The 17,153-nt window shown below is 35.8% G+C and overlaps 1 protein-coding gene across 8 annotated transcripts in view; it reads right to left on the reverse strand.

Moving 5' to 3' along the window:
• Nucleotides 1–17,153, reverse strand: part of EPHA5 (EPH receptor A5) — a gene marked incomplete at both ends in the record, with an annotated part of 356,599 nt that overhangs the window by 104,351 nt on the left and 235,095 nt on the right. The gene's annotated exons all lie outside the window — the stretch shown is intronic.

Genomic DNA, 17,153 nt, shown 5'->3' on the forward strand with positions numbered 1-17,153 from the left:
TACAACTTCTTAGTGAAAATGCAAAGAGCATTATACTCTTTCCTGTGTATCTGAATCCATAATATCACAAAACATTTGAAATTTAGCCAAAAAAATCCTTATTTATCATGGCCTGAGGATTTTTTTCAGGATCTTTGTCTATGATAAAAAAATAAGGAGTTAATATTTTTTCCTAATAGAGAAAACTCAAGAATATTGGTGGGAGAGTTAGAAACGTGAATAAAAAAAATACAGCGTGATAGTGGTGTGCATTGATATCCTGATAGTCTAAAGAATTGGTTTTGAGCATTGAAGATACAAAATCTGGCATATGCTTCTTTTTTATGTAGATGGTGTACTACAGGTAAATCCCACATACAACAACATTTTGGCTATTAATAAAACAAGTATGAATTCAGTATTCTATAAAACTATATAATCCATTGTGGTCATGGCTATGCTGTGGACATTATATAATGTATTCACACTCTTAAACCACCTAATGTCACAGAATATATTCTCGCTTAAGCAGAAACAAATGTATTTTTGCAAGATTATATATGATACCTATCACACTGTAGAAGACATGTTAGTATGTTTTCAAAATAGCATTGATTTATGAACTAATGACAACAGAAGTAAACTATGTGTTTCAAGACTAACAAGTATTGCCCAAATATTTTCAATACACAAATTAAGAGTGGTTGAAATTGCATTATGAAGAAAACGTTTATATGAAGGTCTGGCTATGGATGTGAAAGTGTAAATGGTGGAATGAAAGACGTTAGATTAGTAGAGAGTGGTTTTAACAAGAATGATGCCTGCAATAAAAAGTAGTGTATAATCAGAAACAAGAGCTTGATTAGAAACCTGGTGAAGTTATATGTGTGAGTATATTTCTTTATACACAAATACATGTGTCCAAATGTTAAATAGAATTGTGTGTATTACATCATTTGTAATACATTATATAGTCTTATTTGATTTATTGATTATTTAAAACAATGTTTAAATTTGAATGTGAAGATTTGGCAAAGTTTCGAAACCATAATAAGGCATAATATAAGACACAATACACCACTTAAAGGAAAAAGATAGAAAATTAAAAATAGCCCAAATCTTAAGAACCATGATGGAGTGATTTGTTATGTATTGGCATCTAACAAAATTATTTACAAACTTTCTAGACTTCGAAAAATGTTTGATTTACAACTTGAGAGTGGAGCTGACCTGCTGCTAGAGCACTCTGTACCCAGAACCTGCTGGGAGAAAGACGGTCTCACAGGATTACTGACACATCTGAGAGTACAGGTTAGATCACCAATTCTGCTCAAATTCCTGGCCCAAGAGGAACCCTCCCTGAGCACTCAGGACCCAGTAATCAAGGAGCAGTCTGGGAAAGGATCCTTTAGGTTTTGGCCTGCACCTGGAGCTGACCCTGTGCAACAGCATTCTCTACCCAGACCCTGCTGGGAGAGAGCTGGTCCCACAGTAGTGCTGACAGACAGGCTTAGAGAAGGCTCAAGTCACTGTCAGAATCAGCAAGACAAGCTAATATCAGAGATAGGCTGATGACAAGAGGGAAGTCCAAGAACTTAAGCAACAGAAACAAAATTCACTTGTCATCACCAGAACCCAGTGCCCCCACCCAGCAAGTCCTGAATAACCCAACACATTGGAAAACCAAGATTCTGATTAATAATCTCAACTCACGATAATGTTAGAAAAATTTTAGAAGGTAATAAATAGCTCCTTTAAAGACATATACACCAATACAGGTAAACAGGTAGAACCCCCCTTGGGGGGAAACACAAAAGTCAAACAAACAGGTGAAGAGATTGAAAACCACTCAGGATCTAAAAATAGAAATAGAAACAATTAAGAAATCACAAAGGGAGACAGGCTGGAGATAGAAAACCTAGGAAAAAGATCAGGAGTCACAGACACAAGAATTACCAACACAATACAAGAGATAGAAGAGGGAAATTTCAGGGGCAGAATATACCATAGAGACTATTTACACAACAGTCAATAAAATGTAAAATGCAAAAAGTTCCTAATCAAAAACATACAGGAAATCTGAGACATAATATAAGATCAAATCTTGGGATAAAAGGTATAGAAAAGAGTGAAGATTCACAACTTAAAGGGCTACTAAACGTCTTCAATAAAATTATAGAAAACAAAGTCCCTAACCTAATGAAAAAGATGCCCACAAACATGCAAGGAGCTTACAGAAGTCCAAAGGGATTGGACCAGGAAAGAAATTTCTTCAGTCACATAATAGTCAAAACACCAAATACACAAAAGAAAGAAAAATATTAAAAGCAGTAAGGGAAAAAGGTCAAGTAACCTATAAAGGCAGACCTATCAGAATCACATCAGACTTCTTAACAGAAAATATGAAAGCTAGAAGATATGGGGAAGATGTCATACAGATCCTAATTAAAAAAAAAAAAGTCAGTGCAGGATACTATATCCAGCAAAACTCTCAATTAGCAAAGATGGAAAAACCAAGGTACTCCATGAAAAAACCAAATTTATACAACATTTTTTTTTTATAAATCTGCCCCTACAAAGGACAATAAATGGGAAACTCCAACACAACGAGGGAAACTACACCCTAGAAAAAGCAAGAAATCTTTCAACTAACCCAAAAGAAGATAGGCACACAAACATAATCCATCTCTAACAACCAAAACAACATGAAATAACAATCATTGGTCCCTAATAGTTCTCAAAACCAATGGACTCAATTCTCCCAATAAAAAGACATAGATGAATATAGATGGATATATAAAAAGAATCCAATATTTTCCTGCATTCAGAAAAACACCTTAGTGACAAACATAGACACTTCCTCAGATGAAAATGCTGGAAAAAAAAAAAAAAAGAAAACCTTTCCAAGCAAATGGTCCCAAGAAACAAGCTGGAGTAGCAATTCTCATCTCGAATAAAATCGACTTTCTACCAGAAGTTATCAAAAAAGTTAAGGAAGGACACTTCATATTCATCAAAGGAAAAATCCATCAAGATGAAATATGAATTATGAATATCTATGCTTCAAATGCAAGAGCAAGTACATTAAAAAGAAAGAAAGAAAGAAAAATCTTACTGAAGCTCAAAACACACATTGCACCTCACAGGATAATAGTGAGAGACTTCAATGCCCACTTCCATCAATGGACAGATTATGGAAACAGAAACTAAACAGAGACACAGTTAAACTAACAGAAGCTATAAACCAAATATATTTAATAGAACATTTCATCTTAAAACAAAAGAATATACCTTCTTATCAGTACCTCATGGTACCTTCACCAAAACTGACCATATAATCAGTCACAAAACAAACCTCAAAAGATACAAGAAGATTAAAATAATCCAATGCATCCTATCAGATCACCATGGACTAAGACTGGCCTTCAGTATAACAAAAATGACAGTAATTCCACATACACATAGAAGTTGGACAATGTTCTATTCAATGATAACTTGCTCAAGGAAGAAATAAAGAAATTAAAAACTGTTTAGAATTTAATGAAATTGAATACACAACATACTCAACTTACAGGACACAATGAAAGCAGCGCTAGGAGGAAAACTTATATATCTGAGTGCCTTCACAAAGAAACTGGAGAGAACATACAATAGCAGCTTGACCGCCACCTGAAAGCTCTAGAACAGAAAGAATCAAATACACCCAGGAGGACTAGATGACAGGAAATAACCAGTCATGGGGCTGAACTCAACCAAACAGAAACACAAAGAACTATTCAAGGAATCAACAAAACCAGTAGCTGGTTCACTGTCAGTAAGACAAAAGAACAACCAAAACATTGAAAAAAGATGTTTAACAATCTTACATGTGATAGAGAGCTAATATTTAATATATAAAAAGAACACAAGAAATTAGACTTCAGATAATCAAGTAACCTTATGAAAAATGGGGGACAGAACAAAACAAAGAATTCTAAACTGAGGAATACTAAATGGCTGAGAAGCACCTAAAGGAATGTTCCACATCCTTAGTCATCAGGAAAATAAAAATCAAAACAACCATGAGATTCCACCTCACAGCAGTCAGAATGGTTAAGATAAAAACTTCGGGTGACAACTGATACTGGCAGGGATGTGGAGATAGAGGAGCACTCCTCCATTATTGGTGGGATTGCAAGCTGGTAAAACCACTCTGATAATCAGTCTGCCAGTTCCTTGGAAAATTTTACATAGCACTACCTGAGAAGACAGCTATACCTGAGCATATACCCAGTAGATGCTCCAACATATAAGAAGGGCACATGCTCCACTATGTTTATAGCAGCCTTTTTTATGATAGCCAGAAGCTGGAAAAAATCCAGATGTTCTTCTACATAGGAATGGATACAGAAAATATGCTATATTTACACAATGGAGTACCACTCAGCTATTAAAAAAAAAACTTAATGAAATTCTTAAGCATATGAATGGAATTAGAAAATATTATTCTGGGATAGGTAACTCAGACACAAAAGAGCACACATGGTATACACTCACTGATAACTAGATATTAGCCAAAAAGCTCAGAATACCCAAGGTACAATTCACAGATGACATGTAGCTAAAGAAAAAAGAAGATCAAAGTGTGAATGCTTTAGTCTTTCTAAGAAGGTAAAACAAAAATATTCTCAGGAGGAAATACAGAGGCAAAATTTGGAGCAGAGACTGAACGAATGGCCATCCAGAGACTACCCCACCTGGAATCCAGCTCATATACAGCCACCAAACCCAGACAATATTGCTGATGTGAAGAAGTGCATGCTGACAGGAGTCTGATATAGCTGTCTCTTAAGAGGCTCTGCCAGACCACCACATATAAAAGGAGGATGCTAACAGCCAACCATTGTACTGAGAATGAGGTACATAATGGGGGAGTTAGAGAAAAAATTGAAGGAGATGAAAAGGTTTTCAACCCTATAAGTACAACACTATCAACCAACCAGAGGTCATATAGACTAAACCACTATCCAAAGAGTACACATGGATGGACCCATGGCTCCAGCTGCACATCTAGGAGATGATGGCCTTGCTGGGCATCAGTGGGAGGAGAGGCCCTTGGCCCTGCACAGGCTCTATGCCCTAGTGTAGGGAAATTCAGGGCGGGGAGGTGGGAGGGAAGTGGGTGGGTGAACATCCTCATAGAAGCAGGGGAAGGGTAGATGGGATAGGGGTTATGCAGGAGAAACCGGGAAAGCTGCTAAAATTTGAAAAGTAAATGAAATATATCCAATTTTAGAAAAAAAAAGAATTTGAGAGTAGGGACTGTTACTGAAGATATCACATGCTTAGGACACAGGATGTATATAATTTGATATGGATCAAACCTGGAAGCTTTTGTTCCTGTGGTCTAACTAATACAAAAACACTATTCAGACTCTCAAGGGAGGGAACAATAAAGATTTCTATTGACCCATAACATGTATAAACCACAAAAAAATACCAGTACGACAAAAGGTGCAATAACTTATACTCGCATGTTGTCAGCAACCACTAGCTGTCTGGTTGGATTTAAGGCCCACTTAATTGGAGGGAAATCAAGCTTGGCACTGGAAACTAGCCTGTTCTTTAAATCATGGATTGGAGCACATGGGGAAAGCAGACTCTACTCCTGACATCTTTCTAGGGTAGCATAATCATTTACTGCATTGATTCTTATTGTTACGCCTATACATATGTATTGTTAACAACTTTCATCAATGAAGACAGTCTCGTTTACCAAACGTTTTAGGACATAGCATAATTACTTTTCTTTCTTCCCTCCCTTCCTCTAAACACTCCCATATATCCATCCTTGTTCACTTTCATAGTATTTTTATTTATTGTTATTAAATGTCTGCATATTCACATGTGTACTTACCCTAATTATGACCTACTCAATCTTCATAATGATAACTGTATGTATGATAATGGTCTGGCCATTTTGTTATTAGTGTAGTATTCCTGGGATTCTATTATTACTTCGCAGTTTCCTGGAGTTCTTTGAATTACTTTATTAAATTTACATAAACCCTAATGCCAATTTCAATATTTGTTCTTATACCCAGAGATACTGTAGTCCTCCATCTTCCCCAAGAAAATCTCTCTTTGCAATAGAAAACAACCACTGGCAAAGTTACAACCAATAAAAATGCTTACACATATTCTGCTATAGCCAATGGAGACTGTAGAAAACCACAATTGCAGACAGCCCTGAAAGCAACAGATTATAAAGAACCCAACTCCAACTTTAACATCACAGCTTCTGGATCTATGGCTCAGGGAACAACCTGGAAGATGAGCAGGAAGACTGGCTGAGCTAGAATACCTGAGGATCTAAGGTGAAACAGTCTCTTCTAGAGAGAGGTAAATAAACAAGACAGCAAAAATAGTAATATTAATGGATAGGTTAATTTGGATGGAGGACACTTTCATGGTGCCTCAACCAAGAACAAAGAACTATAGGAAACAATTAACTGTTGAAAGAAACAGCATTAACCTTTTACAACGATGACATACACTCCCTGCCCTCACACACACATCCCTTCTTAGTTGTTCATTGCAGAGTGGTCAGTATGCATACCGCATATACACAGACAGCAAAAACAGACAACAGAAAAACCATTCATAAACCATGCCACAGGTTTTATGTATGTACGAACCTGATATGTTCAAACATATACATACAAATTTATACAAACACATGTATGTATGTATGGAACAACAATAATAAAACAAAAAGAGACTATCATCTTGAGGTGGTGAGCATAACAGGGTTTTGAAGGAGGGGACCTAAAGAGGCCTGAGGGGGGCAATGGAAGAGGAGAAATGATGTAATTCCGTGCCAACAAAAGATATTAAGAAAAATGTTCTTTAAAATAATGCTTCAGAATCAAATAAAAATAAAAGTTCTGAGCTCAAAATCGATCCAGAATAATAACTTGCTCTGTGACAAGAGCAATTCTGCATGATATGGTGTAGATGATGGTTGTACAGACATTGACAGTCAGATGAAATAATGTGAGTGACAGTATCCCACCACTACTACTAATTATTTCGTTGATATCATAAGAACAAAATGACTGTGACCCCATCTGCCAGTGTCTCAGGGTATGCTCATATCCCGTCTCATCCCCTTAACAATATTCCTTGCCCATCCTCTGTCAGCAGAGCCACAAACAGTGGCTCACAGCCATCGGTGATTCTGATCTGAGTAGATCTGACACCTACTTTTAGCCTTGACATATATGGGAACACACACATAGCACATATGTTCATGGTGATAGAACATTTACAAACACAAAATAGAAATAGATGCAGATTTTGGGCTGAAATTTAAATTTGTAAACCTTATAAAATATTGCTTAATGGTGTCAGATTATAACCTATTACTGTCTCTGTGTAAGATAAGGAAAAACTAGTGTACTGATAAAAGGAAGGATGCAGTGAAAATCATAAAAAGAGTTGTAAATACTCAAAGGGACAACTCTTAGCTGTTTGAAGAAATATTACAAAATGTGTATCATGGGTTTCTTTGTGAGCTGACCTACACACAACAGAAGAGATCTTAAACACTGAGCCCTTAGAGTACAAAACTATTCTTATTGTGGAATATTTCTACATCAAAATTTTAAATACATTTTAAATGTAAGATAGATTCATATCTATAGAAAAGAGAGACTAATAAAAGAATAGTAACCATTACACTTACTCTTCCTCAGTGTAAGCAGTGTAAATGTGTAGGGCACCCACCACTACTGTCATAAGTTGACATTAATAGATCAATAGCCAAACTTCATCCAACACTCACACTCACTTTGTAGTCAATGTCAATTTTTTTATCACAGTGCTAGCCAGTGTTTCTCATTACTATCTATTCTAATGTTCTAGTTCCTTCATCAATATTCTTTGTTTAATAAATTTGCATTTGAAGAACACACTGATAATAGATTTTGTCTTTGAGATTTCTACACTGTTGGTGTTAGAAGGAAGCCATTATTAGCAGTCCATGTTAAAGAAGTAGAAATTCATGAGCTGCCCCTTTGAGGATAGGCCATCTGATTAATTATTGAGAATTCCTCAGCATGGTAAATTTATTTACTTTTTACCTTGTCATTATTTATTTACTTATTTCTTTATGTACATAGGTGAATTTAAATTTTATTACTACCTATAATAAAATATTTTATTTTAAATTCAAAGTATAAATGCTCACTACTGAAGGGTATTTAGGATGCTTCTTTGAAATATTTATACAATTATGAATGAGCCTATTTTTACAGTGTTTTATTGCATTCTGATACTAGAGAATCCAAGACTCTGGCTCATATAGCTTCAGTCCCTGAATCAATCATTTCTCAAAAAGAACTACAATTTAATTATTTACATATTTATTTATTTAAGAGCACTATTGGAACCAATATGTGCTATTATATGCATTACTTGCCCCTGAAATGCCACTTCTTTCATACCAACAAAAGAGAGAATTGAAAATGTGTGTGTATGTGTGTGTGTGTGTGTGTGTGTGTGTGTGTGTGTGTGTGTATAATTGCATATTTATTTTCACTCATATATAGGTAGTACCTGAACATGGTTGTACATTGATATTAGCCACACTCAGTTATCACAAAACTAATCTCAACCTCCTTGACTTAGTAATCTGCAATCTTTCCCTACAACAGTGACACTCACTCCTGGCCAGTGGCTTTACTTCCCTGTTTATTTTTAGTACATAATTTAAAATCTTAGGAATCATCAGTCAGTTTGTCTTAACTTTATCAATAATGATGTAACAGAGTAATCTGTCTCTGTAGTTAATTGCACAAACTAAAAAGGTTCTCTCAGCTTTTCAAATGTAGAAACAAAATTTAACCCACAAGGTTCTCAACTGCAAGTGTGGCAGAGGAGTAAGAACTGGCTTCATACCATGTGGTAAGGGCTGGTCCTGAAAAATGTCAGTGGTTAAGCTCTGATTGTACGTTTTAGTCTTCATAGTAGGCAGCTCAAAAGGTGCAGCTTAGTTCTCTTTAAACTATTTAAATGGAGGCTAATGTTACTCTTTGCAGCCATATGCCATATAAAATACTATAAAAGTGTTAAGATATCTGATTAATGGACTTTTCCCCTTTCTTTAATCTCTTCATCCTCCATCAGAATTATTCATGTGTATTTTCTCAGTATGATAACTAAGATGCAAAACTTTAGTTTTGTTTTCTCCTGGTAGATGGTTTCTTAACTCTGCATTGAGAGTAACAGGCAGTTATCCACATTGTAAATGAATGATGTGATCTGGACTAGTAAGTGTTAAAGGACCTTAACATGCTGGAAGTATGAGTTTGAATTGTGGCAAATGGAATAAAAACAACATTCTGCACTTCCTGTAGCTCATGCTGATTATGCAGACAAAACTAATTATTAAATGTCCTATACATTGCTTACTATTTACACACACACACACACACACACACACACACACACACGTAATTATTGTTGTCAGAAAATTTAATGTAGTCATAGTCTCTGATTATCCACGGTGGTCAAGGTCATCACCTTAATTTATTTCGCTCTCCTCCAAGAGTGCCTTTCTTGGGTTGGAGAGTTGGCCTAGTTGGTAAGAGCACTCATTGAGAACCTGACTTCATTTCTAGGACCAACATGTATATTGAGTGAGCTATTTGACACTCAGCAACACTTAGATTGTTCCTTAATGCACCTAAGTACTTCCATAAAATGAGTTATTCAAAATGTTTCATACCATAAACCTATATGTAAATATGTGCAGTAATTTTATATTTCTATGGAAATATATAAAAATATATCAATTTAAAGATGAAAAACATGGGCTTTAGATAGACTGCCTTAATGATCCTTTCCATAAATCTTTGCCTTTTATATTCTGAGAAGGAAATAGGAATAAGAGGAATCAAGTAGATAACCATTATAGTTCATTAAACTGGCTCATAAATACATAAATTTCAAAACATTACATTAGAGAAAATTTAGAATCCTAATCTAATCTATTTGGTTTATTTACTTATTTTAAAATATTTATTTTATATTATGGGCATTTTGCTTGCATATATGTCTTTGCAGTAAATATGTACCTCATGACCACAGAGGTCATAAGAGCTGGAGTCAAAGGTGGTTATGAGGCAGCATTTCACAGTAACCTGTGTTTCCTAGGATGAAATGGCCCTGACTTCAGCATTGCACATGTATGCTTCCTTTTCTATTTGACTAAAATTACACATCACTTCAAGTCATTATACACATGCATTTGGACTCTTTAATTTACAGTCAAGTTACATTCAGATCAGCCATTCACAAACTGTAAAAATCATAAAATGGTATTAATTCTGTAACTCCGGCCTACTAAACAAGCTGGCTGGCCAACAACGACCACACTATGGCAGTGGTTTTCTATTCCCTTTTTAAATACTCTCTGTATTTACATTTAAAATGTTATTCCCTTCACCCACCCGTCTCCTCCTTCACTCTCCTTCTCTACTTGTCTTCATGAAGGTGCACTAGCTCCCAATCACCCTTTCTATCGCAGTGCCTTGACTTCCCCTACATTTGGAAAATGCCCTCCCTGGACCAAAGGCCTCTTCTCACATTGATGCCAGACACTGCTATGCTCTACTACATATGAAATTGGAACCATGGGCTTCTCAATGCATGCTCAATGGTTGGTGATCTAGTCCATGAGAGCTGTGGAGAATTTCGTTGGTCTAGAATGTTGTTCTTCCCACGAGGCCACAACCCCCTTCAGCTCATTCTTCCCCACCCCCCCAAACCAGCAGCCGCACCAGCATCCCCAAACTTAGTCTGATGGTTAGCTGCACACCTACTCAGCCGAAGGATTCTGGCAGAACCCCTGAAGAGGCACCACTATCTGGTTCCTGCCAGCAAGCACATCCCAGTGTTTGGGCCTAGTAGTTGCACATGTCATGGATCCCTAGGTGAGGCAGCCCCTGAAAGTTCCCCTCTTCAATTTCAGCTCTGCCACTTGATCCTGTAACTCCTCCCATGACTGTCTTGTTCTCTCTTCTAAGAAGGACTGAGGCTTCCACATTTTGGCCTTCCTTCTTTTTGAGCTTCATATGGTCTGTGAACTGTTTCTTGGGTATTCAGAGCTTTCTGGGGCTAGTATCCGCTTATCAGTGAGTGAATACTATGTGTGTTTTTTGTGACTGGATTACCTCACTCAGGATAATATTCTATAGATATATCTATCCATTTTTGTAGGAATTTCACAAAGTTATTGTTTCTAATAGCTGAGTAGTACTCCAGAGTGTAAATGTACCACAATTTCTGTATCCATTTCTCTGTTACAGGACATCTGAGTTCTTTTCAGTTTCTAGCTATTATAAAGAAGTTTGCTATGATATGGTGGAACATGTGTCCTTGTAATATGTTGGAGCATCTTTGGTGTATCTGCCCAGGAGTGGAATACCTGGGTCTTCAGGTAGTACTACGTCCAATTTTCTGAGGAACCACCTGATTGATTTCCATAATGGTTGTATCAATTTACACTGGTACAACAGTGGAGGAGTGTTTCTCTTTCTCCACATCCTTGTCAGCATCTGCTATCACCTGAGTTTTTGACCTTAGCCAATCTGACTGGTGTGAGGTGGAATCTGAGGGTTGTTTTGATTTGCATTTCTCTATTGACTAGGGATGTTGAGCATTTCTTTAGGTACATTCATGGCTAGTAAGCTGATTGACAGCTGTTGTTCATTCTACTGTTGGATCTCTTGAACCAGATTATAAACAGCTAGCTTTGCTGAAGATTAAATTTAAAATGTAAATTATGGTTTCTGCTGAATGCTGGTCATCTTTGTACTGTTATTGTTAAAAATAAATTATAGAAATGAAAGCCAGGGAACAGACAGTCATATGCTCCTTTCTTTATAAATGGTTTAACTATAGCACACATAATTACAATCCTGATATGTTACTTTTGCAATATATGATTATTTCAGGTAAGGAAAATAGTAAATATGTCCCAATATATGAGAAATGCAGTTAATGAATTTAAAAACCATTGAAGAGTATTAATATGGAAAAGGGACTTAGATATACAGATGTAGAATGATTTTAGCCATTGTAATATATATCATATTCAATGCACACATTTTAATTACCTATTTGATATATTCAACAAATCATTTCTGTGCTATAACTAAATATTATTGAAATAAAAAAATAATCATAGTTCAATCTAAATCTACTTGATATATGTAATCTCTGCTAAGGAAAAGAGACTTTAGAGGCTTTCTTTGAAATTCAAATTTAATCTGCTTATTCAGACATAAGCCTACAATCACTTCATCTTAAGTGCCTACAAATAGATCTTTTGATATATGATCCCAATGAAATTTCAAATGACAAATTCACAAAACCTGGCATTAAATTTCACTAGTTCTAGACAAGGCATTCTTTATAATCAAAAGAAACTAAGATATGAAACATGTTATTATTTATTACTCACTTTTCAAAGTTAACCACCATCAAAATTTGAAAATTAAATATTAGTAAAAAGTAATTGGCAAAAATTAATATTTGACATGATTAAAATTAAGCCACATGCTTGAATTACTCTATTGAATTAAGGTTTATATTGATACGAGTTAGGACAAAAACGAAATAATAAAAATAGAGAATTGTGTCACTGACATTCATAGCCATCATTGTTTAAAACAATCATGCAGATTGCACAATAAATATTAAATGTGATAATATACAAATAGACAACCTACCCCTTTCTGAATAACAAGATTAATTCCACATCAAACAAATTATCATAGAATTTGTTTTCCATTAAGTGCTTCTTGTTAATCATAGAATTTTCAATACACAAAGCAGCCTCACTGCCAGTTGCTATTAAACTAAAATTTCCTACAGTATATATTTTAAGAGAAACAAGATATCTTTAGAGTAGTTTACTAAAAAATGTCACCCTGAGTGAGGTAAACCAAACACAAAAGAACTATACACATGGTATATATGCACAATTAAGTGGATATAAAGCAAAAAGCTCAGAATACCCATGATACTACTCACAGATCATATGAAGCTCAAGAAGAAGGAAGACCAAAGTGTGAATTCTTCAGTCCCCTTTAGAAGAAAGACCAAAATAATCCTGGGAGGTAGAGAGTAGGAGGGAATTGGAAGGAAGAGAGAAGTAAGAGAGGAAATAGCGGGGAAGGATCAGGAATAGGAGGAGACAGGGGACATATATGGAAGGTCAAGAAATTAAACGGAAGTGTGAAGCAATGGACGATGGGGAACTGGGGTAAACACCAGAAAGTTCTAGATGCCAGGAAACAAGAGGTTCACAGGACCCAACAGGGATGACATTAGCTGAAATACCCAATAAATGGGAAAGAGAACCTGTAGAGACCATATGCAGAGGTTAGGCAGGGCTCCGGTTTGAGGGATGGTTCCACGCACTCATCTTAAAATTTTTAACTTAGAATTGCTCTTATCTAAAAAAGAAAAAACATACAGGGAAAAAGAGTGGAACAGAGACTGAAGGAAAAACCATCCACAGACTGACCCACCTGGAGATTCATCCCATAAGCAGACACCAAACTCATACTTTATTGCTGATGTCAAGAATGCTTGCTGACAGGAGCCTGGTATAGCTGTCTCCTGAGCAGCTCTGCCAGAGCTTGACGAATATAGATGCAGATGCTCACAACCAACCATTGGACTGATCACAGGGTTAGGGGAAGGACTGGAGAATCTGAAGGCATTTGCAACTCCCTTAGAACAACAATATTAGCCAACCAGAACCCTGAGAACTTCCAGGGATTAAACCACCAAACAATTGTATAGAGAGATTCATGCCTCCAGCTGAAGCTATAGCAGTGGATGGCCTTATCTGGCATCAGTGGGAGTGCAGGCGTTTATTCCTGTGAAGGCTCAAAGCCCCAGCGTACAGGAATGCTATGGTGGCAAGGTATTAAGTGGACAGGTGGGTGGGGAATTGTTTAGGGAGTTTGTTGAGGGGAAACTTGGAAAGGGGATAACATTAAAATCATTACATCTAGCCAATAATATACCAAGTTAGAAAACAAGTTGCAAGAAATGCAGTTCCAAGTGTAACTTCAAGACTGTCTTACTAAATTTAAACATTAATTATGGGCATCCCAATTTATAGGTGGAAAGTCAATAATCATTTTAAAAATCAATAGTCCCATAGCCTATAGTCTTTAAAATATTTTAGGAAGAACAATGTCTACTTCAAACCTCTACTATCTAACATTTTGTTTACTACAGAACATGCCAAAACAGTAAAAGATGCCATACATACAAATATACTTCCTTTCTAACTCACCAAACTATTAACATACTAAAAACCATAGCATTTTGAAAAGCAAAGTAAGCACGTCATATATGTGGACCACCTTTGTTTTTAGATCCATTCTCGATTTTCTTTAATCTAAAGCATATGTATATATGAAACTAAAAAAAGTCACCACACCAAGCACACAAGGAAGTGTGACAATAAGTCATTTAATTAATTAATTTGTTTGCTTATCTATTAATGCTTGAAAGAGCCAGGTAGGGTTTCTGTTATAACTATAATGTCCTATTTCAGAACTTTACCTAAATGTACCCCCTGAGGTCTTTCGCTAAATTTAAATCATAGCAGAATACACACCAAGTATTAAAGTTCCTGTCTGTGCAATGGCCAGGAAAACATGAGGAGTATTTAACAGAAGTGCACATAAACGGCTCAAACTATCAAACTACGTATTTCAGTGGGAAAATTCCTATGCAGCAATGGGAACCAGAGGAACAGAAGATGAATGACAACAGCTGGACAACCTATTAAAGCCCAGAAGAAAGCCAAATCACGACATTCTGTTCCAAATTAGTAACGTTATTGGATGTTTAATTCCTCTGCGTTTACCAGGGGACTAATTTCATTGAACCATGCCACACATTTTCCAAGTGGAAAATCTCACCTAACACTCACATTATCATGTTAGCTTCTTATGTTTCTTTTTAACTTACATTATACAGAGGTTTTAGTTTTATTTTATTTTTATCCACCTTACATCCCACTCACCTCCCCAATCCCAGTCTTCCACTTCCATGGTCCTTCCCCTTTGTCCTCTTAGTGTTTGTGTTCCCCTACTCTGTTACTTCAAGTCATATAGAGCTTTATGGTTTTTGTATCATGGCCTCCTTGAGTTATATTACATTCAACTGTATAACTTGTCTGTTATGTGAACACCACAGTCGCAATAAAATAGTCAGCAATGAAAGCAAAAGTCTAGAAACCATTTCTTCTTCTTCGTCATTCCTTTCTCCCAAACCCAAAGCATCTTTCTATCTTGTAGGTTACTGCAAGGACCTCAGAAAGAGAATGCTATCAAACACAACAGCAAGGCACACAGGTACAATAATGATAAGCATGAGAGAGGATTGACCAATCACTTTTTGATTTAATTTCAGACCCACTCCATTAGGTGGGACCCAAACTGTTAATAAATCAAAGACCCTATATTACATAAGTCAAGGAACTAGTGGAAAACATACTATTAATATGCTGAAGAGATATAAAATATAGTTAGTACTACTGACATACTGCTATGCCCATAGATTAACGTCACTCACCTATCATTGAACAAGATGCTTCCTGCACCACATGTCAACTAAAGTAGAAACCCACAGATGCAAGTCATCAGTGAGAGACCTAGAGACACTCAGTTTAAATATATTTTATTTTTTATCACATCCCTCTCTCTTCCAGGCTCAGGGATCCATGTTGTGTGGGAGGCAGAAAAAGCTTCTCAGCACAAGAGCTTTAATGCACATAAGAACTCTCAGAAACTGTGCCCACATGTTCAAGTCCTGCCTACCATCAAGCCAGACAAAAGGCCCAGTGGTGAGAAGGGTGTGTGACATAAGGTCCCACACCACACTAAGAACTCATTTGCATATGGTAAGTTCTAGGACAGAGAAAAAAATTCTCTCCAATGAAATGTCACTACTATTATCAGCCACCCTCATGCTCAGAAGTTGATGCCAAACACAAAACTGAAGTCATGTTTTATTGGGTACTTTTAAAAATGATAGTTTGGTTGTTTTGTCTTTTGGTTTTGTTTCCCTGAGCATCTTTTTGTTTTGTTTTGTTTTGTTTTATGATTTCAGGGGAATGGGTGTTCAGTGAGGTGCAAGGATTTGGAAAGAATTTCAGGAGGGGGAAGAATGTGATCAAAATATGTGGTATAGAAACTAAAAAAATTATAAAAAGAAATAAAAATATGGATCTTTCCTGTAAGACTCTATAGGCCTCATAGATTATATGTCACAAGTGCAGAAATTCACTTTTCTTGTGTTAATTTGCTTCAACAGTATAAACAACATGCACACTGGCTTTAATGAAAGTGATCTGATCAACAAAACATGAAACCGATCACATTATTAAAATCACAACCAAATCACAGTACAATTTGCATATTTCAAATGCTACAATTTATGCAAGTGTCAGATTACTTTTACATAAGATATTAGATTTCTTATGTGCTTTAAACTACTAAATTAAAAGTGTGTGTCTTTGTTTTGTGTTGATTTTTGAGAATTTTAGAAGAGAACACTTTATGTAATTTTCACACTTCTATCTACTTTCCCTATTCCTTCTATATTTCCTATTTATTTCTCTAATTTATAATCGCTTTGATTGTAATTGTATTATGGATATGTAAACTATATATATAAAAGTGTCTTTATAAATAACTTTAAAATTATTCCAATAATATCTAATTAATTAATAAAATTTTTCTTTATTAATAAAAATAGAATCAAAGTAGACCCCAGTTAAAATTTATGAAAACTTCCTATTAGTCTATATCTATATAATATCTAACAAAATATTCTACATACAAGCATAGTTAATTACTATTGGACAACATTGTCAGTACAAGGCTCCTGTTCATTTTTGAAGCTCTGGCCTCAACCACATATTCTGAGCCTGTAAAACTCCACCTCACACCAGTTAGAATGACTAAGATAAAAACAAAAAAAAAACAATAAAATACAACAACAACAACAACAACAACAACAAAAAACACAGGTGACAGCAGATGTTGGTGTGGATGTGGAGAAAAAGGAACACTCCTCCATTGTTGGTGGGACCGCAA

This window comes from Micromys minutus, assembly GCF_963924665.1.
Source record: "Micromys minutus genome assembly, chromosome: 1".
Classification (NCBI taxonomy): domain Eukaryota; kingdom Metazoa; phylum Chordata; class Mammalia; order Rodentia; family Muridae; genus Micromys; species Micromys minutus.